The 21,260-nt window shown below is 34.0% G+C and overlaps 1 long non-coding RNA gene across 2 annotated transcripts in view; it reads left to right on the forward strand.

The window, feature by feature from the left end:
* LOC309612494 overlaps positions 1–21,260 on the forward strand; it is a 947,061-nt gene that overhangs the window by 267,925 nt on the left and 657,876 nt on the right. The window lies entirely within an intron of this gene.

Here is a 21,260-nt window from a genome sequence, read left to right on the forward strand (position 1 = left end):
GATGCCTCCATTTCACCAAAATAAATGGAGTTCAGGATATTTTTGTTGGCATCTCATTTTTTTTTTTTTTTTTTACCTTATATAGTTACCTTTTTTTTTTTTTAAACATCTTTATTGAAGTATAATTGCCTTACAATGGTGTGTTAACTTCTGCTTTATAACAAAGTTAATCAGTTATACATATACAATATGTTCCCATATCTCTTCCCTCTTGCATCTCCCTCCCTCCCACCCTCCCCATCCCACCCCTCTAGGTGGTCACAAAGCACCGAGCTGATCTCCCTGTGCTATGCGGCTGCTTCCTACTAGCTATCTATTTTACATTTGGTAGTGTATATATGTCCATGACACTCTCTCACCCTGTCACATCTCACCCCACCCCCTCCCCATATCCTCAAGTCCATTCTCTAGTAGGTCTGTGTCTTTATTCCCGTCTTGCCACTAGGTTCTTCATGGCCTATTTTTTTTTTTTTTTCCTTAGATTCCGTATATATGTGTTAGCATACTGTATTTGTTTTTCTCTTTCTGACTTACTTCACTCTGTATGACAGACTCTAACTCCATCCACCTCATGACAAATACCTCCATTTCATTTCTTTTTATGGCTGAGTAATATTCCATTGTATATATGTGCCACATCTTCTTTATCCATTCATCTGTCGATGGACATTTAGGTTGCTTCCATGTCCTGGCTATTGTAAATAGAGCTGCAATGAACATTTTGGTACATGACTCTTTTTGAACTATGGTTTTCTCAGGGTATATGCCCAGTAGTGGGATTGCTGGATCGTATGGTAGTTCTATTTGTAGTTTTTTAAGGAACCTCCATACTGTTCTCCATAGTGGCTGTATCAATTTACATTCCCACCAACAGTGCAAGAGTGTTCCCTTTTCTCCACACCCTCTCCAGCATTTATTGTTTCTAGATTTTTTGATGATGGCCATTCTGACCAGTGTGAGATGATATCTCATTGTAGTTTTGATTTGCATTTCTCTAATGATTAATGATGTTGAGCGTTCTTTCATGTGTCTGTAGGCCATCTGTATATCTTCTTTGGAGAAATGTCTATTTAGGTCTTCTGCCCATTTTTGGATTGGGTTGTTCGTTTTTTTGTTATTGAGCTGCATGAGCTGCTTGTAAATCTTGGAGATTAATCCTTTGTCAGTTGCTTCATTTGCAAATATTTTCTCCCATTCTGATGGTTGTCTTTTGGTCTTGTTTATGGTTTCCTTTGTTGTGCAAAAGCTTTTAAGTTTCATTAGGTCCCATGTGTTTATTTGTGTTTTTATTTCCATTTCTCTAGGAGCTGGGTCATAAAGGATCTTGCTGTGATGTATGTCATAGAGTGTTCTGCCTATGTTTTCCTCTAAGAGTTTGATAGTGTCTGGTCTTACACTTAGGTCTTTAATCCATTTTGAGTTTATTTTTGTGCATGGTGTCAGGGAGTGTTCTAATTTCATACTTTTACATGTATCTGTCCAATTTTCCCAGCACCACTTATTGAAGAGGCTGTCTTTTCTCCACTGTATATGCTTGCCTCCTTTATCAAAGATAAGGTGACCATATGTGCATGGGTTTATCTCTGGGCTTTCTATCTTGTTCCATTGATCAATGTTTCTGTTTTTGTGCCAGTACCATATTGTCTTGATTAGTGTAGCTTTATACTATAGTCTGAAGTCAGGGAGTCTGATTCCTCCAGCTCCGTTTTTTTCCCTCAAGACTGCTTTGGCTATTCAGGGTCTTTTGTGTCTCCATGCCAATTTTAAGATTTTTTGTTTTAGTTCTATGAAAAATGCCATTGGTAGTTTGATAGGGATTGCATTGAATCTGTAGATTGCTTTGGGTAGTATAGTCATTTTCTAAATATTGATTCTTCCAATCCAAGAACATGGTATATCTCTCCATCTGTTGGTATCATCTTTAATTTCTTTCATCAGTGTCTTATAGTTTTCTGCATACAGGTCTTTTGTCTCCCTAGGTAGGTTTATTCCTAGGTATTTTATTCTTTTTGTACAATGGTAAATGGGAGTGTTTCCTTAATTTCTCTTTCAGATTTTTCATCATTAGTGTATAGGAATGCAAGAGATTTCTGTGCATTAATTTTGTATTCTGCAACTTTACCAAATGCATTGATTAGCTCTAGTAGTTTTCTGGCGGCATCTTTAGGACTCTCTATGTATAGTATCCTGTCATCTGCAAACAGTGACAGTTTTACTTCTTCTTTTCTGAGTTGGATTCCTTTTATTTCTTTTTCTTCTCTGATTGCCGTGGCTAGGACTTCCAAAACTATGTTGAGTGAGAGTGGATGTCCTTGTCTTGTTCCTGATCTTAGAGGAAATGCTTTCAATTTTTCACCATTGAGAATGATGTTTGCTGTGGGTTTGTCATATATGGCCTTTATTATGTTGAGGTAGGTTCCCTCTGTGCCCACTTTCTGGAGAGTTTTTATCATAAATGGTTGTTGAATTTTGTCTAAAGCTTTTTCTGCATCTATTGAGCCAATATGGTTTTTCTTCTTCAATTTATTAATATGGTGTATCACATTGATTGATTTGCGTATATTGAAGAATCCTTGCATCCCTGGGATAAATCCCACTTGATCATGGTGTATGATCCTTTTAATGTGTTGTTGGATTCTGTTTGCTAGTATTTTGTTGAGGATTTTTGCATCTATATTCAGCAGTGATATTGGTCTCTAATTTTCTTTTTTTGTAGTATGTTTGTCCGGTTTTGGTATCAGGGTTATGATGGCCTCATAGAATGAGTTTGAGAGTGTTCCTTCCTCTGCAGTTTTTTGGAAGAGTTTGAGAAGAATGGGTGTTAGCTCTTCTGTAAATGTTTGATAGAATTCACTTGTGAAGCCATCTGGTCCTGGATTTTTGTTTGTTGGAAGATTTTAAATCACAGTTTTAATTTCATTACTTGTGATTCGTCTGTTCATATTTCCTGTTTCTTCCTGGTTCAGTCTTGGAACATTTTACCTTTCTAAGAATTTGTCCATTTCTTCCAGGTTGTCCATTTTATTGGCATAGAGTTGCTTGTAGTAGTCTTTTAGGATGCTTTGTATTTCTATGGTGTCTGTTGTAACTTCTCCTTTTTCATTTCTAATTTTATTGATTTGAGTCCTCTCCCTCTTTTTCTTGATGAGTCTGGCTAATGGATTATCAATTTTGTTTATCTTCTCAAATAACCAGCTTTTCGTTTTATTGCTCTTTGCTATTGTTTTCTTTGTTTCTATTTCATTTATTTCTGCTCTGATCTTTATGATTTCTTTCCTTCTTCTAACTTTGGGTTTTGTTTTTTCTTCTTTCTGTAGTTCCTTTAGGTGTAAGGTTAGATTGTTTATTTGAGATTTTTCTTGTTTCTTGAGGTAGGCTTGTATAGCTCTAAACTTCCCTCTTAGAACTGCTTTTGCTGCATCCCATAGGTTTTGGATCGTCGTGTTTTCATTGTCATTTGTCGCTAGGCATTTTTTGATTTCCTCTATGATTTCTTCAGTTATCTCTTGGTTATTTAGTAATGTATTGTTTAGCCTCCATGTGTTTGTGTTTTTTACGGTTCTTCCCCTGTAATTCATTTGTAATCTCATAGCGTTGTGGTCAGAAAAGATGCTTTATATGATTTCAATTTTCTTAAATTTACTGAGGCTTGATTTGTGACCCAAGATGTGATCTATCCTGGAGAATGTTCCATGCGCACTTGAGAAGAAAATGTAAACTGCTGTTTTGGGATGGAATGTCCTATAATTATCAATTAAATCTATCTGGACTACTGTGTCATTTAAAGCTTCTGTTTCCTTATTTACTTTCATTTTGGATGATCTGTCCATTGGTGTAAGTGAGGTGTTATAAAGTCCCCCACTATTATTGTGTTACTGTCGATTTCCTCTTCTATAACTGTTAGCAGTTGCCTTATATATTGAGGTGCTCCTATGTTGGGTGCCTATATATTTATAATTGTTATATCTTCTTCTTGGATTGATCCCTTGATCATTATGTGGTGTCCTTCCTTGTCTCTTGTAACATTCTTTATTTTAAAGTCTATTTTATCTGATATGAATATTGCTACTCCAGCTTTCTTTTGATTTCCATTTGCGTGGAATATCTTTTTCCATCCCCTCACTTTCAGTCTGTATGTGTCCCCAGGTCTGAAGTGAGTCTCTTGTAGACAGCATATAGATGGGTCTTGTTTTTGTATCCAGTCAGCAAGCCTGTGTCTTTTGGTAGGAGCATTGAATCCATTCACATTTAAGGTAATTATCGATATGTATGTTGCTATGACCATTTTCTTAATTGTTTTGGGTTTGTTTTTGTAGGTCCTTTTCTTCTCTTGTGTTTCCCACTAGAGAAGTTCCGGTAGCATTTGTTGTAGAGCTGTTTTGGTGGTGCTGAATTCTCTTAGCTTTTGCTTGTCTGTAAAGCTTTTCATTTCTCCATTGAATCTGAATGGGGTCCTTGCCGGGTAGAGTAATCTTGGTTGTAGGTTCTTCCCTTACATCAATTTAAATATATGGTGCCACTCCCTTCTGGCTTGCAGAGTTCTTGCTGAGAAATCAGCTGTTAACCTTATGGGAGTTCCCTTGTATGTTATTTGTTGTTTTTCCCTTGCTGCTTTCAATAATTTTTCTTTGTCTTTAATTTTTGCCAATTTGATTACTGTGTGTTTTGCCATGTTTCTCCTTGAGTTTATCCTGCCTGGTACTCTCTGTGCTTCCTGGGCTTGGGTTGCTCTTTCCTTTACCATGTTAGGGAAGTTTTTTACTATAATCTCTTCAAATATTTTCTTGGGTCCTTTCTTTCTCTCTTCTCATTCTGGGACCCCTGTAATGCAAATGTTGTTACGTTTAATGTTGTCCCAGAGGTCTCTTAGGCTGTCTTCTTTTCTTTTCATTCTATTTTCTTTATTCTGTTCCACAGTAGTGAATTCCACCATTCTGTCTTCCAGGTCACTTATCCATTCTTTGCCTCAGTTATTCTGCTATCGATTCCTTCTAGTGTAGTTTTCATTTCAGTTATTGTATTGTTCATCTCTGTTTGTTTGTTCTTTAATTCCTAGGTCTTTGTTAAACATTTCTTGCATCTTCTTGATCTTTGCCTCCATTGTTTTTCCGAGGTCCTGGATCATCTTCACTATCATTATTCTGAATTCTTTTTCTGAAAGGTTGCCTATCTCCACTTCATTTAGTTGTTTTTCTGGGGTTTTATCTTGTTTCTTCATCTGGTACATAGTCCTCTGCCTTTTCATCTTGTCTATCTTTCTGTGAATGTGGTTTTTGTTCCACAGGCTGCAGGATTGTAGTTCTTCTTGCTTCTTGACAGCATTTTAGAAATCATTGAAACAGATTTAAAAATATCTATATAAGGTAATTATGATACTGAAAAAGCTAATAAAAGTGTATATGTACATTTTTAAAGACTTAAGACTTCAAATTAAGCTCATATTTAAAATGAGGACCAAGATTATTTAAAATTTAAAGTATGAGCAAAAGGTTTGAACAAACACATCACAAAAGAAGACACCAGGAAGACCAACAAGTATAGTAAAGGGAGATTAACTTTTGTTAGTTTTCAGAAAATGCAAATTAAAACAGGACCTAGTTATTACTACATGGCCACTAGATTAAAAACTTAAACAGAAAATGGTACATGTTAGTATAGATGTGGAACAATTAAATTCTCATACAATGCTAGTGGTTGTATAAATCAGTATGTCCACTTTGCAGATGATTTGACCAAATATTCTTGGTGGCAGCCTAAACCAACAGTGGAAAATAGGGAGCTCAGATGACTGTGGAAGATGTAGCCGTGGAATAGAGTGATAGGGATTATTTATTTTAGAGTCTTATGTTGCCATGACTAATTGAAAAATGAATTATTAAAACAACAAAGGAGAAGTTAGGTCTTTGCAACTTGTCAAGTACAAGGGAAACCTTATAAGACTATAAGCAGGTTTTGCAGCAGAAACCTGTGGGACAAAGGGAGTGAGATGATATACTCAAAGTGCTGGAAGAGAAAAAAGCTTCCAACAAAGAATATTATATCCAGCAAAAATATCCTTCAAAAATGATAAATAATTAGCAATGTTGAGCATCTTTTCATGTCCCTGTTGGCCATCTGTCTGTCTTCTTTAGTGTAATTTCAATTTAGGTCTTCTGCCCATTTTTTATTAGGTTGTTTGTTTTTTTGATACTTAGCTGTAAGAACTGTTTGTATATTTTGGAAATTAATCCCTTGTCAGTCGCATCATTTGCAAATATTTTCTCCCATTCTGTACGTTCTCTTTTCATTTTGTTTATGGTTTCCTTTGCTGTGCTTAAGGTTTGAAGCACACCAGTAAGAATGGCCATCACTGAAAGTCTACAAACAATAAATGCTGGAGAGGGTGTGCAGAAAAGGGAACTCTCCAGTGTTGGTGGGACTGTAAATTTGTACAACCACTATGGAGAACAGTATGGAGGTTCCTTAAAATACTAAAAATAGAGTTATCATATGATCCAGCAATTCCACTTCTGGGTGTATATCTGGAAATGATGAAAACTTTAATTTGAAAAGATACATGTACCCCAATGTTCATAGCGGCACTATTTACAACAGCCAAGACACGGAAGCAACCTAAATATCCATCGACAGAAGAATGGATAAAGAAGATGTGGTACATATATACCACGCGGGGTATTACTCAGCCATAGAAAAGAATGAAATAATGCATCTATAGCAACATAGAGGGACCAACAGATTATCATACTAAGTGAAGTCAGTCAAACAAAGACAAATATCATGATATCACTTATATGTGGAATCTAAAAAAATGATACAGATGAACTTATTTACAAAACAGAAATAGACTCACAGACATAGAAAACAAACATGGTTACTAAAGAGGAAAGGGTGGAGGAGGGATAAATTAGGAGTTTGGGATTAACAGATATATACTACTATACATAAAATAAATAAACAACAAGGACCTACTGTATAGCACAGAGAACTATATTCAATATCTTGTAATAACCTATAATGGAAAAGGATCTTAGAAAGAAAAAATATATATATATATATATAAAACTGAATAACTTTGCTGTACACATGAAACTAACACATTGTAAATCAACAAGACTTCAATAAAAAATGAAGGGGAAATAAAGACTTTCTCATATAAGCAAAAGCTGAGAGAGTTCATCACTATTAGGCCTACCTTTTAAGAAATGCTAAAGGAAAGTTGAACCAAAGAGATACTAAACATAAAAAAATATGAACATATAAAACTGGCTAGTGAACATGTAGACAAATACAGAATACTGTGGTATTGTAACTGTGGTATATAAATCACTATTAATTCTGGTATAGAAGTTAAGAAACAAATGTATAAAAATAATTATAACTATTAAATATATTAATAAATATACAGTAGAAAAAGATGCAGTTTGTGATATTAATAACAAATTACAGGAGGGTGTTACATAAGAGTCTAGAGTATTTGTATGTGATTCAAATTAAGTTGTTATCACCTTAAAATATGTTGTTATAACTATACAATATTTTATATAAGCCCCATGGTAACCACAAAGAAATTACTTATAGAAGATACACACACACACACACACAAAAATGAGCAAGGAATCAAAGCATATCACTACCAAAAAAATCAACAAAACCCAAAGGAAAGCAGTAAGAAAGAATAAGAGGGACAAAAAAGCTACAAGACAGTTGGCAAATAATTAACAAAATGGCAATAGTGAGTCCTTCTTTATAAATAATTACATGCAAATGTGTTAGACTTCCCAATCAAAAGACATAGAGTGGCAAAATCGATATTTAAAGCAAAACAAAAGATCCAATTGTAACCAAGAGAGAGCAGGAGTGGCTATACTTATATCATAAAAAACAGACTTTAGGTCAAAACTATCAATAGAGACAAAGAAGGGCATTATATAATGATAAAAATGTCAATCCATCAGGAAGACATAACAGTAATAAGTATAGATATATCTGCATTCAACATCAGAGCACTCATATATATAAAGCAATTACTGAACTGAAAAAAGAAATAGCACTGTAAAAATAATAGGAGGAAACAGGACTTGAGTAACATTATAGACCAAATGGACCTAACAATCATATACAGAAGATTCCACTAAACAGCAGCAGAGTACACATTCTTCAAGAACTCATGGATTATTTTCCAGAATAGATGACATGTTAGGTCATAAAACAAGACTTAACAAATTTAAGATTGAAATCATACCAAGTGTCTTTCTGACCTCAGTGAAATGCAATTAATAGCAGAAGGAAAACTGGAAAATTAACTAGCAATTAATAGCAGAAGGAAAACTGGAAAATTCACAAATATGTGAAAATTAAACAACACACCTTTGAACAACCAATGTGTCAAAGAAGAAATCAAAAGGGAAATTAGAAATTATCTTGATACAAATGAAAACATAATACAATATACCAAACTTACTAGATACAAGATAAGTACCAAGAGTAAAGTTTAATCCAATAGACATCTATATTAAAAAAGAAGAAATATCTCAAATAAACAATCTAACTTTATACTTCAAGGAACTAGAAGAAGAACAAATAAGTCCAAAGTTAGCCGGAGAAAGGAAATAAGCTTAGAACAGAAATAAATAAAATAGAGGATCAAAAAATAAAAAAACAGAAAAATCAACAAAACTGAGAATTAGTTTTGGGGAAAGATCAACAAAATTGACAAACTTTTAGCTCAATCAAGAAAAAAAGAGAAAAGATTCAAAGAAAATTATAAATGAAAGAAGAAGACATTACTACTAATGTCACAGGAATTACAGGGGTTATGAGAGACTAATATGAACAATTATATGTTAACAAATCAGATACCCTAGAAGAATGGATAAATTCCAAGACTAAATCATGAAGAAATAGAAAAACTGAACAGACATAACTAGTAAGGAGATGGAATCAGTAATCAGAAACCTGCCAACAAAGAAAAGCCCAGGAATAGATGGCTTCACTCATAAATTATACCAAACATTTGCAAAAGAATTAATGCTAATTCTTCTCAAACCCTTCCAAAAATATTAAGAGGAGGGAATGCTTCCAAATTTGTTTTGTGAAGCCAGCTTATCTGTGTACCAAAGCCAAAAGAAGACACTAGATGAAAAGAAGACACTAGAAGAAAAGAAAACTAGAGACTAATATTCCTGCTAAATATAGATGCAAAACTCTCCAATAAAATGCTGGTAAACAGAGTTCAACAGCTCATTAAAAGAATCATATACCATGACCAAGTGGGATTTGTTCCTGGAATGCAAGAACAAAAGATAAACATCACATGATGATCTCAAGAGATGTAGGAAAAGCATTTGATAAAATTCACAGCCTTTTAAGATTTAAAAAAAAAAAAAAACTTAACAAACTAGGAATAGAAGAAAATCACCTCAACACATTAAAGACCATATATTAAAAGCCCACATCTAACATCAACTCAATGGTGAAAAACTGAAAGCTTTTCTCTAAAATCAAGAACAAGATAAAGATGCCCACTCTTGCTACTTCTCTTTAAAATAGTACTGGAAGTCCTGGCTAGGAACTGGGAAAGAAAAAGAAAGAAAAATCAGAAAGGAAGAAGAAGTAAATTTCTCTCTCTTCACAGATGACATGATCTTATGTGTAGAAAATTCTAAAAATTCCACAAAGATACTGTTAGAACTAATAAATGAGTTCAGTTAAGTGGCAGGATATAAAATTAACATACAAAAATCAGTTGCATTTCTCTACACTATCAATGAACAATTTGAAAAGAAAATTAATAAAACCTTCAGGTTTACAATAGCATGTAAAAGAATAAAATACTTAGGAATAATCTTAACCAAGGAGGTGGAAGACTTGTACACTGGAAACTACAAAACACTGCTGAAAGAAATTAAAGACAAAAAAATGGAACGATATTCTGATTTGTGAATTGGAAGACCTAATATTGTTTTTTTTTTAATTTATTAATTTATTTTTTTTTTGCTGTGTTGGGTCTTCATTGCTGCATGCAGGCTTTCTCTAGTTGCATCACGTGGGGGCTACTCTTCATTGTGGTGCGTGGGCTTCTCATTGCAGTGGCTTCTCTTGTTGCGGAGCATGGGCTCTAGGCACGTGGGCTTCAGTAGTTGTGGCACACAGGCTCAGTAGTTGTGGCTCACAGGCTGTAGAGCACAGGCTCAGTAGTTGTGGCTCACGGGCTTAGTTGCTCCACAACATGTGGGATCTTTCCGGACCAGGGCTCGAACCCCTGTCCCCTGCATTGGCAGGCGGATTCTTAACCACTGTGCCACCAAGGAAGCCCCAGACTTAATATTGTTAAAATGACTATACTACCCAAAGTGATCTACAGATTCAATGCAATCCCTATCAAAATCACAACAATATTTTTTACATTTATATTAAAAAAAATCATTAAGTTCATGTGGAACCACAAAAGGCCCTGAATAGCCAAAACAATCTGATAAAAAAAGAGTAGAGCTGAAGGCCTCACACTTTCTGATTTCAAAACATATTGCAAATCTACAGTAATCAAAACAATATGGTACTGATATAAACACATACAAATAGACCAATGGAACAGAATAAAGATTCCAGAAATAAACCCACATGTAAATAGTCAAATGATCATCTATAAGGGTACAATATATTCTTTCCCCCTGTGTACAGGGGGAAAGAATAGTTTCTTTAAAAAGTGGTGTTGGAAAAACTGGGTATCTTCTTGCAAATGAATGAAATTGGATCCTTATCTTACTCTGTACAGTAAAATCAACTTAATATAGATTAAAGACTTAAACAAAATATCTGAAACTATAAAACTCCCAGAAGAAAACAGGGGGAAAGCTTCATAATATTGGTCTTGCCAGAAAAAAATAAAGAAAGATTTCTTAGACATGACAACATAAACACAAGCAACAAAAGCAAAAATAGGCAGGTAAGACTACATGAAACTAAAAAACTTTTACAAAGCAAAATAAACAATAAATAGTGAAAAGGCAACCTATGGAATGGAAGAAAATATTTGCAAATCATATATCCTGATAAGGGATTAATACCCCCCAAATATAAGGAACTCCTAAAGCTCACTAGCAGAAAATCAAAGAGCTGGATTCAAAAGTGGGCAAAAGGCTTGAAGAAATATTTCTCTGAAAAAACATACAAATCACCAACAGGTAAATGAGAAAATACTCAACATCAGTAATGGTCAAGGAAATGCAAATCAAAAGCACAATGACATCATCTTATGTTGATGAGGATGTGGAGAAATTAGAACCCTTATGTATTGTTGATGGGGATGTAAAATGGTGCAAACACTATGGAAAACGTGGAATTTCCTCAAAAAGTTAAAAATAGAATTACCATGTGACCCAGCAGTCCCACTCCTGGGTATTTATCCAAAAGAACTAAAATGAGGACCTCAAAGAGATATTTGACTTCTATGTTCATTGCAGCATTATTCATAATAGCCAAGAGATGGAATAACCTAAGTGTGCATTGGTGGATGAATGGATAAAGAAAATTTGGTACATACATACAATGGAATATTATTCAGCCATAGGAAAAAAGGAGTCCTCTCATATGCTACAACATGGATGAACCTTGTGGACATTATGCTAAGTGAAATAAGCCAATCACTGAAGGGCAAATTCTGCATGACTCCACTTATAGGTATCTAAAGTAGTAAACTCACAGAAACAAGAAGGAGAATGGTGGTTGTCAGAGACTGAGGGGAGGGAGAAATTGGGAGTTGCATTTCAAAGACTCTTGAATTTTAATCATGCAAGAAAAAAAGTTCTTGAGATCTGATTTACAACACTGTGCTTATAGTTAACACTACTGTACTGCACACTTAAAATTTTAAGACTGTATATCTCATATCATGTGTTGTATTTTTTTTAACTACAATTTTTTAAAAAAGTAAAGCATTTGAGAAAAGCAGTTAATAAAGGAGAATGATCCCTAGGCTGGAATTCACCACAGTCTTCATGGAGTTAGTTATATTACAGCATTTCTCAAAGGAAAAGTAAATGTAGAGAAGGGGAAGTTGGAAGAAAGATGTCTGTAAATGTTAAAAGTAAAGAAACAGTTGGAATTATGTAAGCTATGAATGAGGAATGCTAAATTACAAATTTTATGTAGGTGTTTACTAATACATAAGTTAAAGGAGAGAGGTTAAAGGCAGGTTGTGAAGCTCCTAAATTGTTTGAATTTTATCTTAAACAAAACAGAGGGGCATTTAAAAGGGTTTTAGACTAAAAGGTGACTATATATTTCCCTTAATATATAACATATTTATGACATATGTATACATGTATGTGTATATGAATATACATGTATATATAAATGAATTTATATAAATATACCTTATATAAGATTATCCTTTAATGAGAAAAAGGTAGAGATATCAGGAAACATCAAGAAGTTTTCCTAATGAAAATGCTGTAACAGAACTTTGAGATATGCTTGTAGGAGTCAAGCCACCAGGCACTATAGGTATCAAATACTTTATTCTCGCAAGTGCTTTCTGAAGTAGTTGGTTGTTAAGCAAAGATAAGGATGTAAAGCAGAGAGTATACTATTACTGAACATGTCTTCTTTAGGAATTCCTGGCAAGAAAGAGCAAACAAATGTAATTTATTTAAATACAGGATTCTATGAGATATTTCTGACCTTTAAAGCTTTTAAAGGTTTTAAAGGTTCCAATATGTATCTTACTCAGAAAACTACATGTGCGGAAAGTATATCTAAATGTGTTATGGGAATGATAAGCTGAAGCCCAATGCTAATATGACATGGGGATACAAATATCATTTTATTTGCATCTCTCCTTTGGGGAACATTTTACATACAAAGATATTCCAGAGACTAAATGTAGATACAAGGGGAGAGAGAGAGACATGCTGCAAGGGCACCACTAGGCAGTATAAGAATGTCCCCTGAGCCATGGAGACTCAGTGGACTTGCAGCCTATGTTAGGAGCTAAAGAGACAACTAGCAGAGTAATGATTCAAAGTCTGGTTCCCAAAGACTTTATTGAACAATCTTAGTACAGCATTTCAGAAATAGGGAGCAATAATGTATTAATAAAATTTCAGATTTTTTAAAAAAAAATTATTTATTTATTTTTGGCTGTGTTGGGTCTTCGTTTCTGTGCGAGGGCTTTCTCCAGTTGCGGCAAGCGGGGGCCACTCTTCATCGCGGTGCGCGGGCCTCTCACTATCGCGGCCTCTCTTGTTGCGGAGCACAGGCTCCAGACACGCAGGCTCAGTAGTTGTGGCTCACGGGCCTAGTTGCTCCGTGGCATGTGGGATCTTCCCAGACCAGGGCTCGAACCCGTGTCCCCTGCATTGGCAGGCAGATTCTCAACCACTGCGCCACCAGAGAAGCCCAAAATTTCAGATTTTGTTTTCTTATTTACAGGGTTCTCCTCATATTACTTGAGATTGAAAATATCCTCTCAGTGGATTTACTTTCTTAAGGTATCTTTCAATATCCTATCTGAACTCTAGAAGTTTAGGAGAGAAACCATCATAGACCTTTTAAAAATTTTATTCTGAAATAATTTTAGACTTACAGGATAGTTACACACATAATAAAGGGAATTTCCATATGTATATTGTTCACCCAGCTTTCCCTAATGTTAATGTCTTAGAAACCATTTAAAACTATCAAAAGGAGAAATTAACTTTGATACAATCCTATTAAATAATCTACTGATCTTATTTGAATATTGCCATTTTTCCCATTATTGTGCTTTTTCTGACTCTGAATCCCATCCTGGACCTCACATTCTGTTTAGTTGTCATGATCTCTTCCTTCAACCTAGGACAGTTCCTCATTTCCTTAGTTTTTTTTTTTTGTCTTTCATGACCTTGACACTTTTGAAGACTCTAGGCCAATTATTTGTAGAATACCTCTCAATTCAGGCTTGTGCAATATTTTCTCATGATTAGGTTATGCATTTTTGGTAAGAACACCACAGAAATGATATACCCTTCTCAGCACAACATTTCAGGAAGGGCATAAAGTCAATATGTCTTATTTCTGGTAGTATTAATCTTGATCACATGGTTAAGGTGGTGTCAGTCAGCTTTCTCCATTGTAAAGTTATAATTCTTCTTTTGTAATTGACAAGTCTCTCTTGAGGAGATACTTTAAGACTATCCAAATGTCCTGTTTCTCATAATACTTCTATCCAGTTATTTTATCATCCATGGATAGTTCTTGCCTGCCACAACTATTATTGTGGTATTTGTCTAATGGTAAATTTCTATTTTGTTTATTCCTCCTACATTTGTTAATTGGAATTTCCTATTTAAAAAAAGAGCAATTTTCCTCCTGCATTTATGTAACTATCTATTTATTTTATTCATCCATTCATTTATACTAATATGGATAAATGCATATTTATTTTAATTTATTTCTTGTAATCCAATATTATCATTGTTTATTTTGTTGCTAACTGTGTGCCAGATTTAGCCATTGGCAGCTCCTTTGAGTTGGCTCCTGTGTTCTTTCAACATGCCCCCCATTTCTTTTTGTGTATGTACTTTTTTATTGCCAATTCAAGATGTTCCAGGGGCATGTTGTACATTTCTGTGCCCCATCTCTGACATCAGCCATTTTCCAGGGAGACCTAGTTCCTTTCATTGGAGAATAGTATTGAGAAGCCAAGGTCTGGGCTAAGTAGTCCTTTTAGAGATTTTATTGTTGAGACTTCAAGTCAGAAACATGTGGTCCTTGATGTGAGTCATCTTCAGAATAATACTTTCCAGAATTAAAACCTTAGAAACTTTACAAAAACACTAAATGAGTGTGTGAATATGACTCAGTGTGAGAAATTTACAATGGCAAATAAAACTCAAAAAGGTAGTAGAAATCCATTACGGGAACTATTTGTCTTCATTTGTAAAGGAAGAAAAAGTCACTGAACTGATGATATCAGAGGATAGGAGATGGGTAAGACCTAAAACAGGGCACATTCTTACATTAGAATGTAATTATAGGTTAATATAAAGGACTCTATTAGTCACTAAAAGTTTAGGGTTCTCATCCTTTCAGTGAGAAAATAGAGAACATGATATTACTGTGAATATGCAAGTACCAAAGACTTTTAATATTGTGGTCCCTAACACTAAAATGCTAGTTGGTGAACATTTTTTACATCAATATAAGAAAAATAAAATAGTGTCAAGACTATTTTCACGACTCTCTGAATTAATGAACTCATTGAGTAACAATAGGTATATTAGAAAACTGTGGATAGTCATAGATATTAGACATTATTTAGAAATTATGATAAGTCAGGGCAAGTAAAAATTTTAGATCATTACCATTTTTAGAGCTTTGCAAGTATTTTCCCTCTCTCTGGCAATATATATATATATATATATATATATATATATATATATATATATATATATATAATATATATAACTTATAAGAAAGTGAGATATTTTACTCATTTAAAATCTATTTCTGAAAAAATACAGACTACCTAAACTCAAAGAAAACAAAAATTATTGTGGGACTTAGAATTTTAGTGGAAATATTTCCTGAATTATTTGTACTTAAGTTCATATCCTACCAATATTCTCCTATATAACACAATTCTCAGACTTGAGGTAACTCATTTTTTCTAGGAGTGTATTTATTATCAGTGTTGTTAGGAATATCATGACATTTTACTATCAGAAAACCTGCTGTAATCACTGCTAGTTTTGTGTACCAACTGAGAATGCTCCAAAATGACACCATTGTATCCATTGGTTGAGTGTTCTCTAATGGGCATGTGACATCTAAAATGCCAGGGCTTGTATTCAACACAACTCGCAACTTTATTTGGCACCTTAGATTCACCTGAATTCAACCAAAAGACAAAATTATGAAAATATATTGCAGTTCATTGTTAATTAGCACACAATCTCTGAGGGAGATTTCAAATTCTGAGCTAAGATACATGTACAATTCTACCAAACTGACAATGAGACTTGTCAATCTCCAGCTATCAATCAGGCTAATGTGTTCTCTTTATATTACTGTCCCATGACTAATGTTAAGATGTAAAATTCAAATAAAGATTTTAAAGGAAAGTACACAAAATGTTAAAAAAATGAGGTGGAAATGAATTATTTGGGAGGATATTCTGCTTAAAAATAACTGTAACACATGAATCATATTTTTTAGAGAATTTCTTGTCAAACTCATCAACTTCATTCTAAGAGTCTCTTCATATTGTTAAATCTGAGGAATTCTAACTTTAAGAATTTAATAGTTTGTGTAATTGTAGGTATTGTATAACTTGAATCATTGTGATTTCCATTTCACATACCAAAATATAGTGTTTTTAATTTCATGGTATACTTTAATCAACTTTGACCTTTGACAGATAGGAAAATTATTTGTCCAGCTAGTCATTTACATCTATTCCTCCCTTCCCTGTCTATCACTGGAGAGTGGTTTTGTGGGTCAGGTGCGGTGCAGAAAATCAGGCCTCTTCTTCTGACTCAGGATTGAATCATAAATGGGCATATAATCTTAGAAATCCTTTAGTCCAGTGTTTTAGTCTATGTGCCTTTGGAAGTAGTAAAGTGAACTGTTTGCAATGTACTTTTTGAAAAACAATTAAAATTATGCATTTTAATTATAGTCATAAGATTATGCTTAACAGTTATAATTATGAGAAATTGTAATGCTGTATGAGACAGCTGTTGTTAATTATTTTTCTTCTTTTGGTCAGAATTTAAATCAACTCAGAGATAACATTGGAAACTCTCTTTGTAATTTTCTATGACTTTAATTAAAACAAAAAATAATCAGGGAAACGGAAAATGACCACTTAATAAATGAAATTTTTTCCTAGACAACAATTTTAAAACATGAATGCTTTGGGGGAAATAATAATAATTTTAAAAGGCCCTGGTAGTATTCACATGTGCTCTAAAATAAACAAACATTTAAAACCAACCGTGATGTGGTGGGAAACAAAAATTGAATACAGATACTAACAAGTGACCCTAACTGCATTACAAATGAATAACACATCCACATTGAATGGAGTGGAGAAGTCAAGAACTAATATAAGTAACTGTGGAAAATACTGTAAGTAAAGATAAACTCTGGTCAGTAAAAACGTTTTTCATAGGGGTATGATTTAGCAATTCTGAAACTATTTTATGTGTATGCTAAAACTTATAAGTAAGAAAATGTAGTGTAGATGTAATGAAAGCCAGATTTCTCATTTCTCACTTTTGGAGAAAGAATTTCTAAATATGGAAAGAAGGGAGGCTAGAATGAACCATGTGCCGTTGCATTTGAATTGGAGGTATCAGTATAAACTCATGGTTTTCAATAGATTAATAGGCAGAACAATAGACATGGTGTGTGTTTGTGTGCATCCACCCATGCAGGGGTTAGTACACAAACACATATTTCCTAGTTCTGTCTATTAATATGGCCTAGAAGCCATGACATCCCAGTAGCAATTAGCATGCCAAGGATCCAGATCTTGGTTTATAAACCCCATTCTCCAGTAAAAGGAACTAGGGCTCCTTGAATAACTGTTTGATTCCAGAACTGAGGCAGGAAAATACAAGAGGAGTCTGAAACTTCTTCTCATCCCAGAAAGTAAGAAAGTGTTACAAAGGAAAAAAAAAAAGAAAAGAAACAACACAAGAGCCACCCTGAAGGAGCCCTAATGGACAAAACTGGAATAAGTTTCCCAACAGAATAAAAAGTGATAGTATTGGAATATAACTCATAGAGTAAAATACATATTCATGGATCCTTACTAATGTAAATAAATAATCAGATTAACTAAAAAATGGGGGAAACATGACAAACCTTCCTTACAGTAGAATTCTAATGAAAACATATAGAAGGAAGAAAGGAAATAAAGGATCATCATGAGGTAATAACTACAGTCATAATTGTTACAGACAAAAATCCACCAATGAATATTAAAATTAGGGAAATCTTGGGAAAAGGTTTGAGGAGGAAAAGATTTACATAGTCTCAGGTATGCCCCCCAAGATACTTACCAACTACAAAGGGAAGGACGGTAATTTTATATTGGAGAAACCCAGCGGATACCATCTTAACCTAGCGATCCAGGTAAACATCACTAGGAATAAGACATACTGACATCACGAAGCCCTTGATGTGAAGCACTGAGAAGGGTACAACATTGTTTGTAGTATTTTTGACGACAATGTATAACCTCAAACTGTGAAAACACCAGATGATCCCCAATTTATGGGCATTCTACAAAATTGTTGATGAATACTCTTCAAAAGTGTCATAAGCATGAAAGGCAAGGAAAGCTGAAGAACTGCTACTGATTGTATAACAAGTATAAATAACAACTAAATATAATACAAGATCCTGTATAGAATGCTGGAAAAGAAAAATTACATTAGTGGGAAGTTGGTGTAGTTTAGCTAATAACATTGTGTCAATGTTAATTTCCTGTTCTCTATCATTTTACTATGGTTGTGTAAGATAACATTAGAAGAAGCAGCACGAGAGGTAGAAGAAAACTCTTTGTACTACTCTTGAACACTTATGTAAGTCTAAAATTAGTTTTTAAAGTAGTTAAATAAAATTTTAAAAGGAGCTTTGTAGTAAAGAACTTGGGGACCAATGTCTTCAACCTCCTCATTTTGCACATTAGAGGCCCCAAAATATTAAAGGATTTATCCACAACACAAAGTTTGGGGGAAGTTAAGATGAGATCTAAGGGTGTTGTCAAGTTTTCTGGGAATTTCTTTCCTCTGGTCCAACACATGAAAATGGAGCTTTATTCCTTAGAAATTGGTAACTGCTGGTCAGCTTGTCTAAATTAGAGCTTCCTGGTTTCAACTCCCTCAGTGTTTATGCAATGTGAAGATGAATGCCAAAATTGTTTTCACTATCTCATGTCATACTGACAGTTTACAGTATGCTGAATAAATGTGGCAGTGACAAAAATGCTTTATCTCAAGTAGTCTTGTTTGTATATGTTGAAGAGTTAGTAAAGCTACCAGACTTTATCAATTTAAGAAAAAAGGGGCTTCCCTGGTGGCGCAGTGGTTGAGAATCTGCCTGCCAATGCAGGGGACATGGGTTCGAGCCCTGGTCTGGGAAGATCTCACATGCCGCGGAGCAACTAAGCCCGTGTGCCACAATAACTGAGCCTGCGCGTCTGGAACCTGTGCTCCGCAACAAGAGAGGTCGCGATAATAAGGGGCCCGCGCACCGTGATGAAGAGTGGCCCCCACTTGCCGCAACTAGAGAAAGCCCTCGCACAGAAACGAAGACCCAACACAGCCATAAATAAATAAATAAATCCAAAGTTTAAAAAAAAGAAAAAAACCCTAAATTTATAGACAAGATATATTTAATAATATTTATCCACATTAAAAGAGTATTCAGGGACTTCCCTGGCAGTCCAGTGGTTAAAACTCTGAGCTCCCAATTCAGGGGGTGCAGGTTCGATCCCTGGTGGGGGAACTAAGATCCCACATGCTGTGCAACGTGGCTAAAGAATAAAACAAAAAAAATTTTTAAAGAGTATTCAGCTTTTGAAATGTGAATATCAAGCCCCTTTAATTAACTCAGAAAAATATGTTAGATTTATAAAGTAGTAAGTTGCACAGGCTAGGAATACATCTATTTAAAAAATAAAGACAGGTTTATATTTGCATTTTTCTTTGGTCCCAAGACATCAGCTAAGACTTAAAGAACTCTCATTTATCTTTAGAAAAGGAAAGAACTATTTACCTTATAAAGCTATCTTCATTCCTCATTCATTAATTGTCCAGTTTAGCACTCACTCAGTGAATGAACATTATCTTCAGGACCGATACTGATTTTCTGAAATTTCTTTATTATTCTGCATATGTGCTTTCAAAGTAGCAATTAACAAAAACAATAAAATAAAATAAATACATCAAACCTAAGGTGCCTTACTTCTGAGACTGTTCATGAAAGGACCTGAGAAGGCTGAATGAGTCTTGTATATGACCAAAATTGAATCTGAAGAAAAGCTGTCTAAACTTGTCATTGACTACCACATTTCTAAAGTTAGAAAAAGTGAAAAATGTGATTGTGCAGAGTCTCATCCTGAAATCCTAGAAAATGACAATTCTTAGGAGGTTTAGGGAGGTGGCAAGGGAGAAAGATGGGTATAGGGAACAAAGAAAATCAAAGTAAAACTTCTTAAAAATTAGAAAATGTTATTTTAGGTAAGAGAATAAATTAAATCTTTACTCAGGGACTCAGCATTAATAAAGCTGAATAATCAAATTAAAAGCCTTTGGTTTTGGCATCACAATCACATAGATATGGGATAAATCCTAACTCACAGTTCTGAGCAACTCCTTAATCACTTTAAATATCGGTTTCTTTACACAGTGGGAATATGAGTTTATTAGAAATGATGTTTTGAAAATTAAGGGAAAGGTATGTAAAGGAAGTAATACATTGCTCTGGCAAATCTTTTATTTTTAAGTAAAAAAATTTTACCAAAGTTCTTACTAATAAAACTAGGTCATCTATATAGAATATACACACACACACACACATATATATATATATATATATATATATATATATATATATATATATATATATATATATATGATGAAGAAGGGAGTAGGGGGAATTTCTTTTCACCATGTATGATTTAGTTAAGTTTAAAATTTGTACCATGAATATATATTGCTTCTTGAAAACAGTGATTATTTTTTAATTAAGCAAGATTATTATAGACATAAATCTTATATCTAGATCTCAAGAATCTATAAAATAATCATTAGAAAGAAATATTTCTATGATTCCCCTTATAGAAGTAGTATAAAGGAATAAATGGCCTCCTATTTGCACTGTTTTTCACTTATGTCCCAGCTGAAAGCCTCCAATCAATTCAGTACAAATCAGTATCTGAAAGCATTTTGTAAAATCCTTATTTTTTCATTTAAAATTATCCTTAATCATTCTGAAAAGCAAATACTTTTATTATTCCATTTTCCAGATAGGTATACTGGACTACAAAGATACTAATTAATTTGTTCAAAATCACACAGTAAGTAAAAGGGGTGGGATTCAAATTTTTAAAACTTTTAAAATTTTATTATTTTTTAAAAATAGACTTTGTTTTTTAGAACAGCTTTATGTTCACTGCAAAATCGAGCAGAAAGTATGGAGATTTCCTATATGCCTTGTCCCCAGGCATGTGTAACTTCCCCCATTATCAACACCCCTCACCAGAA

Source organism: Balaenoptera borealis (assembly GCF_965194805.1).
Source record: "Balaenoptera borealis genome assembly, chromosome: 15".
Classification (NCBI taxonomy): Eukaryota; Metazoa; Chordata; class Mammalia; order Artiodactyla; family Balaenopteridae; genus Balaenoptera; species Balaenoptera borealis.